General features: G+C 39.7%; 1 protein-coding gene across 1 annotated transcript in view; it reads right to left on the reverse strand.

Moving 5' to 3' along the window:
* The window catches only part of LOC147668224 (receptor-type tyrosine-protein phosphatase N2-like), a 945,343-nt gene that overhangs the window by 800,114 nt on the left and 120,455 nt on the right, over positions 1-24,774 (reverse strand). The window lies entirely within an intron of this gene.

Below are 24,774 nucleotides of genomic sequence, written 5' to 3' on the forward strand. Positions count from 1 at the left end.
AGTCCTCATTTTGAAGGCTGCGGAAATGCAACAAAGTGGCAACAATGTTCGGCAATCAGGCTACCTAGCTCATTTTACCTCTGTCATGTATTTAATCTGTGGCGGTGATTGCTGTTGAACCTCACTAGGCTACTGTTCTCAATCTTGTTGCAGCAAGGTAGACAGCCATCTTGAGTAAGCCTGATCCTTAGTTGTTAGCAAGTATTTCATAGGACTCCACCGGACTCTGCCTCTCTGTGAGCCATCTTACCAGCTAGTCCGACATTTAGGACCTGTGCACAAGCTCTAATATTCATTCATATTTTGTCTTGTGCGTTACCAAAGCAAAAAGGATTTAGAATCACAAAAAGAAACAAACATGCCCATTGGCCACTTTCTGAAGACAAGGTGATCATCTAGAGCATCGAGTATGCTGCATCAATGCACTTAGACCACATAATCAGGTGTCAGTTTCAAATATAAGAAGACAGAAGTGGGAGTTTGCTGATCCAGAGACAATATGAAACCTCATTGTATCTAGAACAATGTATGCCTTTGTCTGTCTTTCGGACAAACAATTCGTCATGCAACATTGACACCCTTTGCTACGAGCAACAAAGTAATTTCTACATCACTGATTAGCCCAAGTAAATTCTTTGCCTGCACCCACCACAAGATCATCCCATAGTTTGATAAATATGTATAAATGCCAATCATGACAAAAACTGCAATCTGGTAGATGCATACAACAAGGAGGTTGGCCTTGTTGTGTTATATTGATGTGTAAGGTACATTAATCACCCCAGAGGGTATCCAGGCACTTGGGCAAGTTTGTAGGGGTATGGTCCCCAATGTGCTTTTATGAAGAGCCAGGTCTTCAGCTTCTTTCAGAATAAAAGACGTGAGGAGTAGGCTCTGATGTGTTGAAGGAGGTTGTTCCATGACTAGGGTGTGATGAAGGAGAATGAGCTGCCTGCAGCTTATTTTTACGGATGCCTGAAGGGTTGGCCAAATGTATGCAGCTGTTCAGGTATAATGGACTTGTTGGAGTTGAGCTTCTGGCAGTTGGTTCGCATCCAGTATGCTGCAAGTGTCATGCAATTGGTGATGTTGGTTCTGGTGGTGGTTGTCTTGTCTGTGAGGGAGAGGATGAGTTGGGTGTCATTGGCATGGGAGATGACAATGATGGCTTGTGATCAGATGATGTTGGAGAGTGGTGTTATATATAGTTAAAACATTTGCAACTGGGGGACGATCCCTGTGGGACTCCACATATCAGTTTCTTGGTGTCTGATGTGAAGGGTGGTAGTCTGACCATTTGGGCTCCTCCCGTGAGGAAGGAACCAATCCATTTGAAGGCGAATCCTTGTATGCCAATCTCTTTGAATTTTCTGATGAGGATGTTGTGGGAAACAGTGTTGAAGGCCACAGAGAGGTCGAGCAGGATGAGGGCTGCTTTTTATCCTCAGTCCAGGATGATTTGATAGTCATCAGTGGCCACGATGAGTACTGGTTTGGTGCTTTGGTTCTTTTATAATCCTGAGTGAGTGTTGTCTAGAAGATGGTGTAGTTCAAGATGGGTTGGGAATTGCTTGTTGATGACCTTCTCAATCGCTTTGTCTGGATAGGGGTGCAGGGGGATGGGTCAGAGGTTGCTCAGTTGATTCAGGTCGGCTGTGAACTTCTTGAGGAGGACGCTGATTTCTGCAAGTTTCCATTTATCCGGGATAAAGGCAGATGTGAAAGAATTGTTGAAGATGTGGGTTGGCGATGTTCCAAGGTTGTTGATGTGGTGCGGGCATGGGTCAGTTGGGGCCCATGTGTGGATGGTCTGCATGATTGCTGCTGTGTTGTTTCTGATGGGAGTTGTCCATTAAGTCAGGTGGCAATCTTGGTTGGTGGTGGGTAATTAGCGATGAGTCCTTTGGGGTTGCGTTGGTGGACAAAGTTGCTTTAGATGTTTGCAATTTTGCTGTGGAAAAAGTTGGATAGTGTTGCAGAGTTATTGGGGGGCAGCGATGTTGTGTCAGTGGCTTGGGTGAAAATGCAGTTTATGTTTAAAAAAACACAGTGAAAAATAAAATGAACCAGATTGCTCCTAAAAACACTAAAATGTAAAATGGTGACAGTTGGTAGCCGACACAGTAAAAGCTCCCTACTGATGCAGCGCTTTGAAAATAAATACCCCTGCTCACATTTGGGCCAAGTACTTTCTGTACTCTGCATTGACGTCCCTTATAACATATTCTCTTGATGGTTATACTATAGGTTGTAAAGGCCTAGACCTTACCCCAATGAGGTTGTTTTAGTCATGGTACAAAGCTGAGCCAGAAAATGCCTGGGACAAACAAAGTACTAAAATAATTCAATAAGGCCAATTTGTACTTTGGGGCTCATCCCATTATCTTGTTCTCTATCAGTTTGGGTCACAATTTACCAATTTTTATGCAAATATATTTTTGAGAAAGAACATTCAGTATACTTCCAGTGGTTCGCCATGGTCATGATACATCTCACAGATCAGTTTGTCACCGCTGTGTTATGCCCCACATACTATCACATTTCTTGATAAACCCCATTTCATGGAAGCGTATCTGGTCATAAATTAGACTAGTTCCTAGCTTTGGATCTATCCAAACCCTATTTCTGGGCACATTTGCAGCTGATAATGTCTCCAGACCAGAAGGGTATATTTTATTGTTGACTTGCACCCATGAATTAAATCTTTTGATTAGATGTACACTGTGCTTTAGTAGACATAAGCTTAGTTGCTCCAAAGGCTAGTCTTCAATTGACGTGCTGAATGTTTGCCCATGTGGTGAGCACTCACTTCAAGTCATTATGAACTTTCAATTCTTTTGTGCTTTCTACCGAGCATGCAGACATAAATGTATAGGGCCCCTGGCATATGCTGCAGGGCTCTGACTTTGTAGATTAGTGTTTATTTATCCTGTATTATTAGATCAACACCTTATCTACCATATATAATGGAAGTTTTTGTTGTTCGATAAGGGCTCATTCTGAAGTGCTGATAAAATCTTAAATGTTTTTCGGTTGCTCTTTGTTAACCTTGGCGTACCACAAAAAAAAACAATTTTGAAGATTACAGGCAGTACAGAAAGTGGCTGTCTGCCATCTTTTAGGGATAACAAATTCGAGTCCATTTCTCATCACCTACAGAGCCTCCACTGGCTTCTGGTGAAGATTGAGTGCATTTTTAAAGCCCTTTTTTGTGTGGATTTTTATATAGCGCGAACTAGACCCAAAGGTATCAGAGCGCTTTACATGAGCACCAGTTACATTACATACGAACATATTCATTTCTGTTAGGCCCAGGGAGACTAAATGATTTTCCCAGAATCACAGAATGTTGAGCATCCCTGCCAAGACTCGAACCTGGTTTCCCAGCTCCGAGGTTGAACGCCCATGCCATTGGGCCATATTCTGTCCCCTAATGCTTTTCCTATCATGATACTACCAATGGCTGCCGGCAAAGGTAAGAGCGGTAGGTCGGGTGGCGTGGGGGTCGGGGAAGTCAACATAAGACAGGACAAGTTGAAGTAAATAAAAAAAAACACACTTCACTTGCACAAGGGTAGTGGTTTTATTTGTCATATGTCAACTTCCCTGACACCTACCCCACCCAGTCTCACCGCCTCATGGCTCTTACCTTTGCCAGCCGCCACTGCATACCACAAGTCAAGGACTTGGCCATATGAAGCGTGTATTTTCCATCTAAGTGCCCTCTTGAAATATCAGGTCTACTGCTGCCAGCCTTAAAGCCATATCTCAATATGAAAGCTACTGCTGGAAGAATATCCTTTTAAGTCCTCCCTTCTACAGTTCGGAAATAAGCTGCCCACATCTCTCCATTCCATTGTAACCTATCTGCGTTTCATGAAATCTCTGAAAGCAGATCACTTCAATCTATAACCACTCAGTTTCTCCAGTACCTGAGCGAGTCAAGTGATAGCACCAGGACTCCCCATTAGCTGCTCTTTACAAAACTCTCAATCAATCTTTTAAGTAGACACTTTGGGATGTTATGTATAAAGTGAAAGATACGCTGTCTAAGTGAACAATGAATTACTTTTTAAATTGTATTTGTAATCGCCATTTTTTCTGTGCTCTGTTTCATAGTTCACCGTAGTCAAGTGAAAGTTTTATCTTATATCACCGATGCTGCAGGAGAGCACAAAGCAGCTCAACTAAGTTCTGTGTAATCGGGAGCCGTGCATGCACACACACACCAACAACCGCCACAGCTAACAGTTGAATGAATGCTTAGAATGCAAGGAGTTCTAACGGTCCTGAATAAAACTAAGCCATATATGTCATATGGTTGAGATGAGACATCCCCCAACACTGGCAGGCAGGTATGGTATGATATGTTACGTTATGTTATGTTTAGATTTGCACCCCCATTGGAATCAGATTCTGTGTCATTTGTTCACCTGGGGGACTTCCTACTCCAGAGTAGAATGTGGAACGTGATCGTTGTACCCAGGGTTTTTGTGGCTTTGAACAGGAAGTCAAGCACTTGAGAGTGAGTGGCTGAGCAGGAGGACATGCTCTTCATGATGAACGTGTGTACAACATAAAACAAGAGCTACTATTATACAGTGGTGTAGCTAGGGGTGGGGCGGGTGGGCTTTCCACCCCAAACAGCACTTTTTATGGGGGAAGCAGAGGTGAAAGAATCATGTGTGTCCACTACCACCATCCCCCACCCCTAGAGGAGGCGTCCGTCGGCCGCCAGATCCCCCCCGAATAAGTGGTCCGTCAGCCATCACCCTTCCCCGGTCTTCCCTGCACCGGTTGGCAAACTTAGGGTCCGCCCCTGGTGGCAGTAGGTCTAGCTACGCCACTGCTATTCTAAAGCAACAAGCAGTCATCATTTAGAAACAAATGCCTTAAGCACGTATGTTTGACGCTTAAAACACAAAACTTATTTGTTCTCAAGTAATGTCTCCTCATACAAATATGTGTTCAATTTTAAATGGAGGAAGTAACACATTTTTTTCTGTAAATGGAAATATTTTACTTTAAACATAGGTGTTCAAAAGTAATGTGTCTATGCTATATAACAATCCATGCTTAATTTTTAATAAGGCTAATATAATAGAATTACTTGTTAATTATTACTATGCCTAAAAGAACTATATTTATTATGCTTTGTCGTAAACCTAAATTCAATGTTCTCTGCACCATCCACAAAGCCTTCTGAGAAAATAGTCTGAAGTACTTGTTCCACACCACACCTTAGCCAAATTCCTTCTGTCACCCACTGTCAAACTCACCCACCAATTAGTTCAAGCATAAGATACACAGAAGCAGATCCTTGGAAGTGCAGGTTCGAAGACTGAGGAACGCACTCTACCTCTCCCCCAATTCATTAACCCCACCTTTTGCACATCAAACCATTTGGATTCACTTTATACTGAACAGTCCAGGCCACCAGTGGGCATGGCCAAAGATCATCAGCCATGGGCACCTATCCTGCTTGATCGGTGAATCTTCCTCCTTCGTTGTCCTTCTGTATGACCTGGTCAGAACTTTTTTTGGCATACCGTGCTCGCAATTGACTCATTAATCGAAGCTCCTTCCAAAACTCCCCCCACAGTTGATATATGTAACACCAATTAAATTGTTTTAATAATTTCATGAAGTTAAGCGTCTGTTTACAATATCTTACCTTTGTTATCTGTACACTCTATGGGAGTTCAATCTTTATTAGAAACATCAATATATTAATTATTGGATTTTTATTAAATTCATATTTTAGCTTAGATTAAAAATAGAGTTTCAATAATAAAGTATACTATTCTTCAAAAAAATCCTCCTGTGGGTTTTTCCAGCCTCAGCAATTGTTCTAATACGTTGTATTAGCAATACTGTTTGGGGACAAAACTGTTGTGTCTGTTGTTATCCTACAGGGATAGAGAACACATAGTCCAAAAGATCCTGAAATCAGGAAGATTAATGCTTCTATGTTGAAGGGTAGAGAACCAATAGCTGAAAAGAGTCTGAAATCAGGAAGATTGACGCTTCTGCCGAAGGATAGAGAGCCCATAGCCCAAAGGATTCTGAAATCAGGAAGATTTACGCTTCTATGTCAAAGGATAGGGAACTCATAGCTGAAAAGATACTGAAATCAGGAAGATTCACGCTTCTATGTCGAAGGAGAGAGAACCCACATCTGAAAAGATACTGAAATGAGGAAGATTTACGCTTCTATGTCGAAGGATAGAGAACCCATAGCTGAAAAGATACTGAAATGAGGAAGATTTACGCTTCTATGTCGAAGGATAGAGAACCCACAGCCCAAAGGATTCTGAAATCAGGAAGATTTACGCTTCTATGTCCAAGGATAGAGAACTCATAGCTGAAAAGATACTGAAATCAGGAAGATTCACGCTTCTATGTCGAAGGATAGAGAACCCACAGCTGAAAAGATACTGAAATGAGGAAGATTTACGCTTCTATGTCGAAGGATAGAGAACCCATAGCTGAAAAGACACTGAAATGAGGAAGATTTATGTTTTTATGTCGAAGGATAGAGATCCCATAGCTGAAAAGATTCTGAAATCTGGAAGATTTACGCTTCTATTTTTAAGGATAGAGAACCCATAGCTGAAAGCATTCTGAAATAAGGAAGATTGAGGATACTATGTTGAATGACCTTTCCAACACATTTGTGAGGGTTAACTTCTGTCAACATGCTATTCACAGAATTTCAGCCCCACAGCTATTCATTCCTAGCTGCCGGCTGTTCTTTCACAGACTTATACATAACATTAAAGCACTGTAACTGGGATCCTGGACATTAAATTAAGGGTTCATAATACTAACTTTGTGTCAAATAATGTAGGGATATTGGACCACTCTCATAAACCAAGAGGGATGCCCTCTAGGTCCAAAAATACTCTACCCTGACACCGAATGTCTGACGTAATATCGACAGACAGAATATCTACATACAAAAATATCGGCACAAAAATATCGAAATCAAAAATATCGGAGTCATATCTTCATAAAGGTAAGTACAAAAATATCGAAAAATTAATATCGTAGTACAAAAATATCGAAATTAAAAATATCGTTTTTTTAAATGTATTAATAATAATGTAAAAATAATTTTCAAATACATATCATTTTACAAATATTAAACAAAAATATTAAAACATAATTAAAAAATTAAAACTAATACATATACATTTAAAATAAATTAAACACTTAATAATTTAATGTAATTTTATTTTTTTAAATTTCATTTAATTGATTTAATTTAAATTTATTTTATTTTTACCCTGTACGCCTGTACCCCAAAAACCCAAAACTGACCCTAAAAATATCCCTGTACCCCAAAAATCCAAAACTGACCCTGAACCCTAAAAATACCCCTTTACCCAAAAACCCAAAACTGACCCTGAACCCTAAAAATACCCCTTTACCCAAAAACTGAAAACTGACCCTGAACCCAAAAAATACCCCTTTACCCAAGAACTGAAAACTGACCCTGAACCCAAAAAATACCCCTTTACCCAAGAACTGAAAACTGACCCTGAACCCTAAAAATACCCCTTTACCCAAAAACTGAAAACTGACCCTGAACCCTAAAAATACCCCTTTACCCAAAAACTGAAAACTGACCCTGAACCCTAAAAATACCCCTTTACCCAAAAACCCCAAACTGACCTGAACCCTAAAAATACTCCTTTACCCAAAATTAATTAATATTATTTAATTACCAATTAATTATTAATTAACAATAACAATAAAGTAAATATATTAGCACATTAGCTGTAATTAATTTAATGTAATAATTAATATTATTTTTTCCAGATTAATTAATTAAGAATAACAAAAAATTATATATATATAAAAAATTACTCTAATTAATGTAATTAACTAATTAATATTAATTAATTACCAACTAATTAATAATTAAAAATATGTACAAAATTATATTAATTAATTAACTAATTAATATTAATTAATTACCTATTAATTATTAATAAAAATATTTACAAACATATATTAATTAATTAATTATTATTAAATTACTTCCCACCCTATTCCCCTATAAACCCATAACCTGCTACAGAACATATTTATCAATTAATCAATTAATTAAAATTAATTAAAAATTATTTCTCAATGAATTAATTAATTATTCCTACTAATTAATAATTAATTTAACATAATTAAATTACTTCCCACCCTATTCCCCTATAAGCCCACAACCCGCTACAGTACTAAAAGACAATATTTAATTAAATTACATTAAAAATAAATAATAAAACATAATAAATACAATATAATATACACAAAATGTATTTAAAAATTGATATTAGTAACGTCGAAATTATTTATTTCGATATTATTGACATCGATATTTTAAACTTCGATATTACTACTATCATACTAATATCGATATTAAGACTGTCGATATTACTTACCTTCTATATTATGTCCCATCGATATTTAAACTTCGATATAATTGTATATCGAAATTTAAAACTCGATATTTTGTCTGTGTACCCCTGACACCATCAGTATACAGGATTCTCCGGAGACCTGCTTACAGCCCTCTTCCATACTCAGTTCTAGTTCTAGTCAACATCCCTTAGTTGTCTCACACATGCAGCTTTCAGTAAACCCAGTCTCACCATTCCGTGATGACATCACAGACTCACTGAGTAGAAGCAAGCCTCGCATCGCATTCGCAAAGACAATACCTCAGTCCAAGTGAAAACACCCAAAACACACAAATCGGGAAAATTATTAAAAAAAGAAACACACAGCCTTAAGTAAAATCAAAATTCACTCCAGCTGGAGCCCAATTCCACTCCTGCCAAGAAGAAGTCCCTTTTCACAGATAACTAGACTTTGGATGTGCACGGTATTTTAATTTTCATTCTCTGTGACCAATATTGGATTTATGTTTTGCTTTTGTTGTGCGTATTTGTCTTTTCCATTTTAAAAGTGGCCCATTTTGTTTTTCTATGTGTTCTACTTTGGTGTAACCTAACACAATAATTTTTTTTGTTTTTGGTCTTCTTTCTGACGTTGTGGTCCTGTCAGTTGACAGGATACGCACATTTTCTGTAACTTGCAAAGTTATTCTGGGTGTTATTGCAATGTAATGAAGGAGGACGGATTCCATTGCTTTCCTGACAGATGGTGCATTTTTTTTTATCTCTTTGGGTTATATTTGGATTTTAGCTGTTGTTTTGTTTAATGTTTTTTTTTCTTTCAGGATTCAGTTGCTGCTTTTTTAGGATTATATTTTAGGCCTGTTTGCCAATTATTTTTTGACGAAAGTGATTTTCTTTGTCTTAATAGTATCTCAATGTTGGGCCTCTTTGTTTTCAATTTAATTGTGTTCTTATAGTTTTGGTTGGCTGAAGTGATTTAAAGCTGGGAGCATCTATTTTGTAGTTTACATCTCAATTGTTTTGGTTTTGAGGGTCTGAGTGTGGCGATATGTGGTTAGTTGTGTGGGTGACGTGATCTGGTTAGTTATGAGGTGAAGGATCTGTGGTAGGAGATTATTTGGGGACTCCATGATTTTACCCCTTTGATAAATGTAACATTCGCTTTTATTTCGTAATAATTTGGGGATTTTCAATTTGTTTGCTTAAATGTTTCCTTTTGGCCTAGAGTGTTTATGAACAGAGGGTGTGGGGATTCAGAGGCAATGTACATGGTAGTGGCTACATGTGGACATTTCCAGAGAACATTAGGGGTGTAACGCCAGGTTAGAGGACTGTGAAAAGGAACACAAATAGACTCAACAGTGACAGACTGTTCTTGATAACTTGACCCAGTCTCTGGCACAGTTGTCATAAACACGAGTAGGGAGTTGTACTCTCCGTTTAATAGTCATAGCAATTCCAGAGGGCAGATTTTCAAAAAAGCAAATGCATAAATTCCCTTTTAGGTGGTTAGGAATCCCTGCTGCTCCTGTGACTCTCCTGCTGATGTATCTTCAGATGATTTACGTGAAACTCATTAGCATTATAATAGTATATTGACAACAGAGCTGTAAGCTTCAACATCTGCTCAATAAATGATGCTTAGCTGTTGCATCATTAGGATAGTCCATATCATTACTGGGAATGGTGAGAGCACAGAGACATTTAAACAGACTGTAAAGGAGGCTATGCTATTCAAAAGTGTGGAAAACTGGAATGCTAGTTAGAGAAAGACTGTTCTCTCGAGATGAGCAGTGACTTAGCTACAAGTTAATCATTTTACTACCTACAAGTAATATCAAGTTTCTGTGATGAATGCTGGGCTTACCCTTGGTAGCTTGGTACAAACATCCATCACGGCTTGGAGGAAATGCATAGGTGGTACTAAACAGCACCACATCTAAATTAAGAAACAAATCATATAAACTACTCAAAACAATTTAGTAAAAAAGAAAGGATATTACTTAAAGAGTAAAATGTCATCACAGGGGTAGAAATCAATTTAAGAGAATCTCAGATGGTATGAATCAATGCAAAATGGAAACTCTAAAAGTTATTGCTGTTCTATGGGATGGACGTAGGTCTCCTCTGTGGCCAAACAAGATAGAATGAGGGGCGGGTAAATTCTACTGTTTTATCCTGGTGAACAGTATCACCTTCTGACTTAGAAATACTATGGAGCACAAAGCATGCAGTGGGACAAGACAGTATGTCGTAGAAGAAAAAGGCTCCACAATGTCAGCTATCTTCTTTTTGCAGTTTCTTGATATTCTCCAGCTATGGCCTCTAAAGCCCCAAGGATAAACAAGGAAAAAGTGGTGGCCGAGGTTTCATGTAGGCATGCCACCCTCTCCTGGTCCTTAGGAAGTCAAATTATGTTTGAGTCCCAACTTCAAAAAAGTTGCAGAACTTCTTCCAAACTTTCAACTACTGGTATTAGGCACCCTGCTAAGAATGGCAGAAGAAGTAAGGACAGCTCGAGATTTCTCGTCCAAAACACAGACAAAGGTCCAGTCCCTGTTGGTATTGCTAGTTTTTAGCCAGGTCAGGGCAGCATATGATGTTGCTTGAAACTCTAGCTCACTCCCACCTTTGTGAAAAGTATTAGCAGAAGCAGGCACTCCTGGATAAATCCTAAAGGGGCAGATTTACAAGCCCCTTGCGCCCCTTTTACGCCGCTGTTGCGTCACTTTTGTGATGCAGCAGCGGCGCAATAGAAGCACCATGGTGCGGGGTACTTACAACGTGACGCATCTGGGAGATGCGTCACGTTGTAAAGCCCTGCGTCAGAAGGAGGTGTTCCTGCGCAGGGGGGCCGTTCCGGCGCAGGAACGCCTCCTAAAAGTGGCTGAGTGAAATCACTCTGTCACTTTGGGGCCCATGCTGCGTCAAAACCCTGCCCCTGCCTGAAGCAGGCGTAAGGATTGACGAAGCATTAACAAGATAGGGACCTCAGAGCTTTGCTGGAGTTGTGTCGCGCTTGCGACGCAAGTCCAGCAATGCGTCGCTTTTACGACACAGATGCGTCACGCATCTGTGCCGTTTTTGCCCATTGGTGCGCCGCATTGTAAATGCGGAGCATCAATGGTGGCGGAGGCATGGCGCACAATAAGTGGCGCATCCCTACATATCAGCAGGGATGCGCCACTTATTGTAAATCTGCCCCTGAATCCTTATTTACCCTTGTGGGGGGGGCAAGGGACTAACTTTCCTGGCCCTGGGAATAATTATTTTATGCAATGATTCAATAGATAAATTAAGTCATTTACTCTACCAAACCTCTTCTAGAGGCTTGAAGAATTCTTCCATGCAGAAATCTTCTTAATTTAGCAGTTACAGCAGGAGTCTAGTTTCTTGGCAGTGATGGTCCTACTTTATAAGAGTAACTCACAAGTTATTAGGACGTTTCCCTAAACCTTTCCATCCCAACAGCTCTATAAAGACAATCATTAAAAGTAATTCCCTGCAGTTGTGCTCATTGCAAATATTTTTGGGATGACTGAAGGTCAGGCATGCCTAAGTGAGGCTAAGCTGTCAAACTTCACCTCCCTCCCTTCTTTTCACAAGTTGCTACCAAGAAATGGGTTAACCTGTTCTGTCAGTGTCAAAACCTTCCATTTAGGCCCCTTGTCTTTCTGATAGACTACATACATTGAGAGCCAATGGGCCTGAAGACCTTTTTATGTCTGGCACAGAAAATCATTTTTTACCTAGTTTAGTGCTCTAGAGTTAGAGAGAACCTCATTAAAATTACTTACACAGAGCCTCCTGCAAAAAGAATGCTTCACATTCTGGTAATAAAAAAAAGTTTGGAGGAACGTAGAAGTATTTCTAAACATCATCTATGTGACATTTGGCTAGAAATCTATGATTATCATATATTTAGATTGTCACAAATTAGTCAGAGAGACTTTTAAAACTCTGGAACTCTCTCTACATAAAACCGCCACAGCTTCCATGATAATAGAACTTTTAAAACATACCACTGGCACCATTAACATGCTTCTTTAAATCTGGGTAATAGACAACTGGGTCCTCAGTTGCAGGAAATCATAAAGATGACTTATTTCATATCAGACATAGACCTTAACTATCAGAAATATCTTAATTTGAAGTTACCCCACCACAGTTTGGCCTGCAGTCTATTTTGCCAATTTTCAGTCCCACCCAAGGGTGATGAAAAGGTTTGCTGCATCCTACGTGTGACCTTTGACTTCTGTGAGACTTGTACAGTCCTAGAGTATATTGGAGTTATATAAAAGTCAAATATTCCATGTAGCACTTCCCAAATAGATTGTCTAGTTTTATTGCAAAATATTATGCAGTGATGGGTTGCTTAGTAGACTCTCAACTGCCCAGAAGTCCAAAATGTCAGTAATCGATCTCCTTAAAATCAAACAACACATTGGGGAGGAAATGCAAAAACAGATGCAGAAAGGCAGATTCCACGCAAAAAGGAATTATTGTCAACTGACATATGGAATTGCATTTACTACAAATTACCATTCTTCTACATTAATGCCAGTCTTGACATCCCCTAAGTTATCTTTAGAGCATTCTGCACCACTTTGCGCAAACTTGCATGTTCCAAAAGCAAAGTCAATGTATGACATTGTAATGTATAACGTAAATCTTCCTATTTAGTCACAACAGTGCATATTGTGTCCCAGATTTGTAGTATTGTAACATCTCAAAACCTTCCCTGGAAAAAACACATCATGTAGGTTTACTTAAGCTATAAATACACATTAGACATAAATGCAACGAGCTCTTTTATATTGACTAAATTCACGGAGACCTAAATCTTGCAATGTCATCCATCATCAAGTAACTGGCCTCCTCTAAGACCACTAACACTAACTGAATGCCTGTCTGTTACTATTGGTCAGGTGAGGCTTCCTGGCTTTTGCTAAAGTGTTCGACAACCCACTCCAGGTCCACCATCATCATATCTGACGGGCACGGGTGTGGTGGCACAGATCAATATATAGAATCAGGTCTACCCCATCGCCATCCGGGTCTGCATTAGGATGCCGACAGTCCAAACCCTTTAGTGGAGGGGCAGACTTTGGCTGCATTGCCTGGGTGTACCATGGGCACTTTGGTTCCCAAAGTCCATCTTCTGAAGAAGGGAGAAAGAGCACACTGTGGACAACCTCATGAGAACTGTACACTGTGCAGATTGTTATATCCTGCTCTTCCTCTCTCTTTGTCCATCCTTAGTGTTAGTGTCTGCTTGTCTATGTCATGTCTCTGTGATGTCATCCATGATTCTACCTGTTGCTATTCAAGGGATTTATAAGTTACCTGGAGGCTGAGCAGGAAGTTATCTGCTCCCGGTGGGGTTTCTTACCATATTACATTCCTACTTGAATGCTGTACCTGACTATCTAATTCCAAGAATAAATATATTACATGAACATCACAACAAGGACCCATCATCTTTATTTTATTGAATTTAACACAGATCCAGCTAGGAGTGTGCAAATTGGCCCTTGCTTTTTCCTACTAAAGCATTCGATATAACTCAGCCCTTGAAACTGTTCGCTTTCTTGACACAGCAAGTAATTAATTTGATGTATCAATTAGCCTGATCTTCTTATACTTCAAAAACCTGAACTCCATTTAAACTTCACGCCTAATATTAATTAAATATGACATCCCTGAATTTAAACTTAAGCAGAAGTCCACGCTGTTATCCTGACAAGCACAGGCAGTACGATCTCCTGAATGACCTTCTCAAAGGGTTTCATGCAAGCAATAAAAACAGAAATCAGTGCATCCACGGGGAGCCCAGCAACAAGAGAATGATGAGCAGTGTCTGCACACTGGGCCTCAGATAAGAAGAAATAGGTATCAGTGTTTGGTTTATTCATCCAATCCTTTACTTTAACCTCGCAAAGCCATGATCCTGCAACTATTTCTCTGACCTCATTCGAAAATTTCGGAAAAACTAAATTTAGAATCTGAAAAATGAGACAAATTATCTGGTAAATGTCCAACAATCTTTTTATGTATGTATTAACCCCTTCGACGCTCATGACGAGCTCAGCTCGTCATGAGTTACGCCTGTCGTACGCTCATGACGAGCTGAGCTCGTCATGAACCGCGGGTTTTCGCAAAAGTCAGCGCACAGCGGGAAAATGCGTAGCGCGCATGGTGTTAATAAATAATAATATTGTGGTTATACCTCATATAATTGCAGCCGTTGCACAACACGTCTCATTAAATCAAACAAACCTTGTCAATGTTGACTACCTACATTTTTACTGGTGAAATACAAAACATAAAAGAGTGATTTGTATTCAAGCTAACACAATATAAATGCTCTATGCAAAGCACAGCAGAATCGCTAATTCATTGACAATAAAGTACAACAGTTATCACAGTTCTGAAGACATTACTATAGTTCCACATTTATACAACTTCAACTACATGCATTGTTTGCACTGCATATGGTCTCTGCAGCATTTTTATATTTTTCTTTCTGAACTCTATTATAATTTATTGACAATTTTACCGCTTTCCTCATCACAGTCTCACCCTAGCTGCCACCCATCGCATCTGCCGGACCAAAATCGGAGTCCACTCGTTTTCCCATTTGGCGGCCAAGAACTGGAATGATCTCCCGCTGCACCTCAGAGCCACGCAGCGCCATCGCTCCAGCAGTTCAGGAAGGACCGCAAAACTTGGATGTTAAACAATAGGAGAACTAGCATCATCATCGGACAGCACCTAGAGACCCTCACAGATGAAGCAGCTGCATTTTACAAATCCTGATTTATTGATTGATTGATTGACATTCATTATTCCTACATGCCAGCAGACCCGATTCAAGCGGGAGACCCACAACTTTTTCATCCAAAAAAGACTTTATTTTAGTTGTCTCGCCCATAAAATACTCTTTGATTCAATATGATTGAATTGGGTAAATAGTACATGTTATTTGAAAGGGTCCACCAGTTCCACAACTAAGAAACTCAAGGCTCTTTCCTTTCCTAATGTTTGTGTGCCAGTACAACTGCTTAAAGAAAACAGCTCAAAGGAAGTCTAACCTACACAATGACTGATACCCATGTCACTGTTATTGGGTGGCCTATATATTTTTGGGCTTCTTTTGGTAGCTGTTATGCTTGCGTTGTGTAAAACATCTCAGTGCTGCCAGGACAGAGCATACATGCCAACAGATCCAATTCAGACTGGAGACCCCTAATTTCTTAAGCCCAAAATGTTTTTATTTTAGGTGTATCCCACCTAAAACCCTCTCCTCATCAATGTAAGTCAACGGGGAAAATCAACCCTCCTGATTGTTTTTCAAATTCTCCCTTACCCAGTTCAAATGTTTGCTTGTACGGCAGAGTGCAATGACAGTTACTGAGTACAGGCAGGGTCTCAGTACATCTGGGATGGCACACCTAAAATATTTCAGATAAGCATAGACAACCACAATAGGTGGACAAGGCGGGGCTTTCAGAGGAAAAGTTTTCCCTCATCAGCCCCCTGAAAGGCTGGAGAAGAATCATCGATTCTTCCTCGGCCTTAGATTTTATGAGTTCTCAAAGCCCTGTCAAGATTCCTAGGTCCATGTGTGACTAGCTGCACAAGCCCTGTTATTTCTGTGCATACTGAGACTTGTAGTCGTGTGAATCCCATTATAAAACCATGAGTTCAAATCCCAGAATGAGAAGACAAAAACATAGACTAGAGCAGCTAGTTCACAGATGAGCTCCCTTTAAATAACACACCACGCAGATTCTTTTCACCACACCGCGCAGATTCTTTTCACCCCGCGTTTGCAAGGTGAAGAGAGTTGTTCCCGTCCGTTGACACGCGGAACCTCAATAGAGGCGGATTGGAGATTCAGGCATCTACGTATATATCTTCAATCTACATCATGGACCCATTAAATTACGCTTGATCCAACACCGTACTACAAAGAGAAGGATGATTTACAGGTCCTGGTGAAGAACTACCTGTCGGGGTCCCATAAAACCTTTCAAATATCAAACTAGCTTGAATGGATATGCATGCGGTGTGACACCACTTACATCAGTGCAGAGTAAAGACTTGCGTGTTTTCCCAGGGAGAGAGGTCCAAATAATATTGATGTCACTGCGCCACATCGAGCAATTCATCTTGTAGTGGTTCAGCAACAAACCTTTTTAGCTAGATGATATACCACAACCACTTGCCTTAATTTTGTAACATTGGCGGTCCTGTAGACGGTGGTCACAAATTGCCAAATACCACCAAAATGTGTTTTGAACTGTCTATGTAACACCGAGCCCACAACACGGTCAGGAAGACTGAAACTTCTTTATCCTTTGTATAACCATTATGTGTATGTGTTCTTGGGTGGGTATGATAATTTGTGTGGCATGAGTGAATATGTATGTGTTTGCGAGAGGCTAGTATGTGCATGTGGTGTATCTATAGGGGTTATATAAAATACTTTTCACTTGAATGAAAATGTTTAAAAAGAGTGTTTCCTTTTAATAATGAAATGAACAACATGCATGTAAAAAAAGAAAAATGAAAAAAAATGGTGAATATAATGTGCCTTAACTGTTTTTGACACAGACAATGAAAAAAATAATTTTGTGAAAATATGTTTTTGGGGATAAAATAGCAAATTGTTTGTGCATCATGTCTCCAAAGTAGGTAGCCAAACTGAGCTGGTTCAGCTTTGTGACAAAGAAATTATGTCAAGTGAGAGGTTTTGAGATTGAATATGGTTACTTGTTGTCCCCCTTTTCTCCCTGGTCTCCCAGACCTACAATTGAAAAGTTAGAGGGGGTTCCCTTATCAATGTGTAGAGCAGCTAGTCTAACCATCATGCTACTAGCTGAGGTTTAGTGAGGGGCATAGGACGGGAAAGGTGGTAGGGGTAAGGGAAGCTAACAAGAGAAGACACATGAGGGGAGAGTTGGGCAGTGAGAGAGAAGAGATAGAACAAACAGAAAGAGATGGTCTTTGAAAGAAGAGGTGGATAGTGCTAGCAGAAATGGGCAGGATTGGGCCATGACAGCCAGATAAGGCTGGGACAGAAGAGGGGTCTATGAGAGACATTGACAGAGGAGATTAGGGGCAAAAAGAGTCAAATATAGAGCAAGTAAAAGTGAGAAAAGCGGAAGGTCACAGTCCTGTACTCTACATGCTCTAATGCAATTCCCACTATGCAATTTAATGAACTCTCTCTAACTCATCAATGCTATCTGCACTTCCGAATATTTTATCCAGTCTCTCTTACATATCAGAATTTGAGGGGCCGGACATGAAAACAGATTTCCTATTGGGCCTCAGCATTACAAAGTTTAAAGTCCTCTGTCATAGAGGGTGACCTGTCCTAGAAGCAATCGCATATTTTACCTGTAAATATATTAGGAAGTGTTCTGCCCTAAGGTTATCCTAGTTTTATGTCCCTACCTCTTTGCAAGGGCATAGGTAGGGGAAATCTCCAGGGATATCACCTGTTTTCTGGTTTCCTGATAGACTGAAGCCTCATGTTTATAGGATACAAGTAGGTCATTCAATCTTCTTTTTTTTGGTATTTCGTAGGTTGGGATTATGCTTTTTGGGGTTCATTGTTATGTCATCCATGATGTAGATATGGCATGGGTGACCATTTAAATAATATTTCCCTTGGCTGGTAGACCTTATTAGAGACTGTGCCAGTTAATACACTATGGAATTAGAGAGCCTCTTGTGACAGCACAGGTGTCTTATTACCACGCCTAACGCTGCCATAGACATACCTAGTTGTAAAAGAGAGATTCTTCAGCCTAAACGTGTGTGGAGTGGCACCCTCAGGCAGCTGAAACATCTACTTCAGGGCACTGTAGGTTTCGATAACAACTCTCAGGCTGGATGAAGAAAAGGAGGTTTTGGGGTGTCTTGAGCTCCCAAAGGGATAGGTGTTAGGTTCAGCGATAACCTTAAAGGGGTAAAAAGAGTTCAAGTGAAGGAAAGTATGAACAGCTTTAAAGAAGGGTACAGTGCTTCCATATGGAAGTGATGGCCTGCCTTATTTTTTAGTGTGCTTGCGGTTCATAGGAACTATTGTTTTGGGATTTTTTTCCTGGTTGGTAATAGTACTGTTAAGGGGGTAAAGCAATGTTTCCAGGAAAAAACAGTCTTCAGAAAGACAGTAGAAATTTGCTTAGAAGATATTTCTAAATCTACCTCTTTTCTGGGCAAAGAGATTTAGTAGTATGATATAGTGGTGGGAACCACGAGGAGAGGACCCTTGAGCAGGCCAGAGCCCATTTCTAGGAATCCCTTAGCTTCCATGATACCTATTTTCCTTCAACCTCAACTGCTGGAGATCCATCAAAAGAAGCCATATTTCGCTTCTATCAGCTTTTATGAGCCCGGACTGCCCCTTCTTTAGAGATGAAGGGGGGTTACTTCAGAAGAGTGGAAAGATCGCACAATCTGTGTTCTGAAATATTGGTGTAACAGGCACACAGTCAAAGGTTTTAATACTAGCTTCTGAGGTTCATAATGTTTAATATCCTGTTCCCAAATCCACTGGGTACATTTCATAAACCAAAGTGGATGCAGTCCCTTTTGTTAACATAGATTGAATGGTTATAATCATTTTCTCCATGATTCATGCAACATTAATCTTATTTCTCTGTTCCAAGCCTAATGCAACTTATGTGGCCTAGTTTCTCCCAAGCGATTTCAGAAGTTACTGGTGACTACCATGTAGGGCTCCGACTGTGGAAATTGCGACCAATTATAAAGATACATATATATTTGTGTATTACACCTCACTTGACGGTTCTCCATTTTTACAGTGACATTCCAAACCTATAAATAAATTCTATTTGATCTAAACAGCAACATCATTTAAGACTCTGGGGCTGATTCAAAACTTGGTGGCCAAAGCTTACTCTGTCAAGATGGCAAAAGAAATTGCCCCCGCCATCGTTAGAGGCCTTCTCAACCCGCTAAATCTTTTGTCCACTAGCCCTGTCAACATTTTGTTATATTGACAAGACCAGTCTCATGGCAGTTCCTATGTTGTAAAAGTTTGACGGACAGCTCCAACAAACAGGGTGGCTGCTCGTTAAAATGTTACCCAGTATAATTTTTTTAATAGCCTCCCCAAATGGTAGTTTGTTTTTGAAAAATGAAAAACGAACGACCCCCCACACCATACTAGATAGCAGTTTTCTCCCATGATGTGGTTGTCATTTCTCTTTTATTTTTTTACTGTCGCTGACCAACAGGCTTTACCAGGCAGTGACAGAAAGCAAAAAACAGTCATCTGATCAACCGCTCTAAGCTGGTGGTGAGCCAGGTGGCTAACCTCCTATGGCCTGCACTCCGTCGGGCTGTAGGAGGAGAATGTCAGAGATAGAGCCAGAGTAGGGTCCCTCATTGACATACTTTGTCTGCCCTCCTCTAAATTGGGCGTGCGGACCGTAACTTTAGTGGAGAGGGCACTCCATCACCATTGCAAAGTACCCTCTCTGCCAAAATCTAAATCAGCCCCCCTGTGTTTTACATTATCGAGTTTTACTCTTCCTCACTACAGTCCTGCTTCCCTCTCATAGTCCCACTGGCTAATCTTGTGCTTTCCTCTTTTGAACATTGATTTAATAAATCAAACCAAAGGATTTCCAAGCTCATTCCCTTCACATATGCAGAGGGCTGCAACAGACATAAAAGTGAGGGAGTACCTTTTCTGATGAATGTATTAGGAATTTTTAAAAAGCACCAGTCTACAGGCATGGAATACCCTCACAGAGTCACGGCTGTGACAACAAAGGATACATATCTGTGCATTGAACATAGAAATAATACAATGCCATCATAGGAAACTGATACAATCATTGACCGTATTGAATGTTGGTTGTACTACTTATCTGCTTAGTCACAAACGGATGGTGTCTGCTATAATTTAAATTTATAATCAGTGAGTCTTCAAGGTGCTGATGATTAGATTGCATCACATACAGAGGTAAAGTCTGCACTTAAATAAAGACCATAGAGAAAAAGACTGTCTCTTATCAATAGTCTTTACAAAGTTACAGAAACAGAACTCACACTTCAGCAATTACTGTTTTTAGAGCCGAGTAATTTGATCCATGCATTCATATGCAGGTTGTACTCTATGTGTGTGTAACAGTATTAATCCACATTTAATTATTCTGTATTCCAATGTAGCAGGTGGTTGTAGTTATTAGAGGTGACCTACATATATACTTCCAAAAATTAATTAATTTACTCAAGCTAACTGCACTTGTTAGGAGGCCATGTTTTCTAAAGTTGGCCTACCTTGTAACTAGGCTTGAGTTCCATACATTTCCAGTTCATAACATGATCTGCTTGCCTCATATTGTTCTGCTTCAGCAGGTGTAATATTAGGCTTCTCGTTACCTAGCATATGCTTATTGTTATTGTACTGAAAATGTTAGATAGCTAGAAATTAATTGAAATGTGGCTGTTGCATGCAGAACATGGTGATGAGAGAGATCCTCCTGTATCAGGCAGACTGGGCCAGAGATACATCTAAGGTCGTGCAGATGTGTGTTTTTTGTCCATCGCGGGGAAACTAGGGAGTGTACCTGTTCCCAGAGAATGACAGTAGATGATTGGGCCATTTGGTGGGAACTGATGAGGTGAAGCTTCCTGAGTTTTCCTTCACGTATTAATTATGTGTGTTTTGTAGTATCGTTTAGCAGACCCTGTCCTGACTTCGCTGAGAGAAGATCTCTTCTTGTCTCTGCTGATTCCTCTGCCTGGGGTGTTGAGCTTCATGCCTGAGCACCCGTGGCTATCCTTAAACTTGGTTCATTTGATGATGACACCTTCTTCTCTATACATTCTCTATTCCCCTCTCAATACTTATTTAGAATAGAGAAATCCTGGTATGGAACCTGTCTACCAAATAGTTTGCCTACTTTATGTTGTTATTTTGTGCATCTTTTTCTTGATAATATACTACTTCAGATTGCATGATCATTTGAATATGAATACTTATTTAATAAATGTACTAATTTGTTGATTATTGACTGCATTGTAACTTTCACTAAATTGCCATTAAGCCCCTTATGGTTTGGACACCATCCTCTCTGCGGTCCTTGTGGACCCACATTGGCTTCACTGTAATTGACATATATTGCTGATGCTAGCTCCTTTCGACAAGTGGAGGATCCTTTCTGATGATTATACTACGAAATTGAGGTTCAAGGATACCCATTCCAAAATGTTCATCTCAGTTGTAAAACTGCTGTGCTGCCCTTTTCCCACATCGCTCTGAGGTAGCTACGCAGCACCATGCAGTGTTTTTAAACAACTCCAAATAAATAAACTATGTCGTTTTAAAATTGAAAATAAACAAAAAGCGTGAAAAGAAAAACAGAGACCTGAAGATAAAATAAAAAAGAGAAAATCGGAGCGGAACGTGATATAATGCTCCTTATCCCTGAGTCAGTTGGGAGTCACCAACGTACTTGCTGACAGGAATGTATTTAGCAATCTCTCCCCTTCCCAAATCCAACCAATCAGAGTGTTTACTCAGAACGCCACATACTTTTGAAATTTGGTAGAACTCAAAGAAAGACTCACACATAAAATAATCTCCATTCATAAATATGTATTCTTATTTTCTTCCGTAATATGTAAATCAACACATTAAAAAATCTTGCAAGTCTTTATTAATGAGCTCAGATCAATTCTGATAAATTAAACATTTAGGGCCCGATGTAGGTAATCTCGATTTACCTACACTTAAATACCGAATCATGCCGATTCGGTATTTAAGAGTAGGTAAATGGGATGTAGGTAATTTCACTTTTGAAATTACAGAATCGGAATGATTCGGTAATTACCGAATCGGTATTTACCGATTCGGTAGTTGCCATTGATTCCTATGGGCCTTGAGGTCCATAGGAATCAATGCCAATTACCGAATCGGTAAATACCGATTCAGTAAAATTACCGAATTTGCAAGGGGGACAGGGTGTCACTTTGACACCCTGTTTGCACCCCTCAATTGTGCATGGGTGCACATGTTGCTGACATACATGCCCTTAGGGAATGTATGTCTGCCACATGGCACTTTTTTAAAGCAAAAGAAATGCTTTTTGAAGGGTTTTCATTATTTACCACCAACTTCTAGTTGGTGGTAAATAACGAATTCTTAAACCCTTGTAGCACTGATTACAGTGCTACCTACATGTTGAATTACAGAATCGGTAATTTTAACAAATCGGTATTTTATCGAATCGTAAAAATTACAAATTCGGTAAAATTACCGATTCTGTAATTTAACATGCCCCTACATCTCAATATCCAAATACCGGTCGGAAACGGCCGAAAATCTGTATTTTTGGCCGTTTCCGACCGGTATTTGGATACCTACATCTGGCCCTTAAAGACAAACAACCACATTAACTTTTCAATAATTGGTTCCGATGAGCTACTGCACTCTTCTGCAGACCACGGAATCTCTTACCTAGTCTCATTAACAACAAGAAGTTTGCACTAATACTTTTCTTCACTCAAATCACAATAAAATTAATATTCCCCTGCCCTTGGATTCCCCAATACATTACAATCCTCAAAGACTAGTGTTGCAGAGATGAAATCAATCGGTTGAACCTTCAATTGTTGGTTTTTGATACACATATAAAGTAAGTTGCAGCAATTAACACTTCTTATCACTACAGTTTAGAAATGGACATATTAAACACACATTTAATTTGTTATGATTTCAAATCCTTGGAATAAACAAAACATTACATTTCAAGCATGTGTTTTGTGTACGGACATTTTGTATGCGGTATGTGTTATTTACCAGCAAATATAGACCCAGATGTACAAAGAAGTCGCAGAATGCAGGGCAGCAAGTAAAATTGCTGCATTGCTTTACACAAACAGTAGAGAGCAGAAGAGCACCGTATTGTCCAAGATGTGGCGCTGCTCTGCTCTCTTCCTCCAATGGCGTACCTTTGGCTGCTATGCGCCAACCCAGACATTCTTGCGCCATAGTGCAAAGGTGTCTGCGTGGTGGGAAGCAAAGGTTTTGTAATGGCATGGGTACCAAAAGGACAAAACTCCTCCTCTTACTTCCCCCTTCGAGTGACAACATTATACTTTACTTTTGTCTCTAAGAGGAATTTCACCTTGATGACACATGGACAAGTGTAACTGCTGTAACTTTGCTGACCAGCAGGGGGAATGAATACGCATGTTTCTGCTGCATTACAGGGAGCATTGGCCAACTTTCTAGGAATTAGGTCAGGTGTTTGGGAAATGTGTGTTCCTGCCAAATGAGCATGCATGAGCACCTGTGATAAGTTTAGAAGACCATGGCTGCCTGATTATGGAACCCAGTAAGGACGGTATCCCTCGCGCCTCTGTGGCAGAATGTGGGGCATCGTAAGGGCCTTTGAAGGATATTATCTAACTAATCTTGACACACTATATAGGGGGTGATTTCTTAGCCTGCGCCGGTACACTGGCCGTAAAATGGTCTGATTACGAGTATTTTGTGATTTTAGCACAATACAGCTTCTTAGTAGGTGATTTTGAGAGTGCATACAAACTCCTGGGTCTAATGATTTATTTTACTTTAGATTTTCCAAGGGTGACATTTTTCATTATGTTTAGAATGTTCACTTTGTCTACAAGTCTAAACATAGGGTACTTTAAATTGATGCCCGCATTAAAAAATAAATGTTGCTTATAAGTCACTAAAATAGGATATTTGGTTAATACATAGACAATTATGTTGTGCTTTATTTTAAATGTTCATGTTTGAATATATGTTTTGATTTACATTGTACACTCAAATTAAACTCTGCTGAAAGATCTTCCCCGCAGTGCCATTGTTAAATGAAAATATGCTTCTGTCAAGATCTTCAAACATCTGTGGTCGCATTTCTCACAGTTGGGGGGTCTTTAACTCCTATAATACATGCTATTCTCTCGTCATACCAGAACTCTTGCCCTACCAAAACCATATTTGAAGTACCCCATAAGACATTCTACTCCAATTCAAAGCATACCCTATACCACAATAATGTGTACGTTGTTGCCATTCAAAATGTAAGCAAATTAAGTGGTATTGGTAGTCTTATATAAGCCCATGCCAATCCCCAAGTGACTACAGATCTTATATTTCCATCTCCATGCAGTACATTAGTGTTAAAAAAGCAAACATCAGAAACAGTTACATGTTCACGTTTATTCTTTGATTGATTTACTCTTAATACACATTCAGTGAAATGCTTCATATCAACTGCACCAACTATTTTAGGCTAGTGTTATAGTTTGCTTTCACATATGGGACATGCCA

This window comes from Lissotriton vulgaris, unplaced genomic scaffold, assembly GCF_964263255.1.
Source record: "Lissotriton vulgaris unplaced genomic scaffold, aLisVul1.2 SCAFFOLD_469, whole genome shotgun sequence".
NCBI lineage: Eukaryota > Metazoa > Chordata > Amphibia > Caudata > Salamandridae > Lissotriton > Lissotriton vulgaris.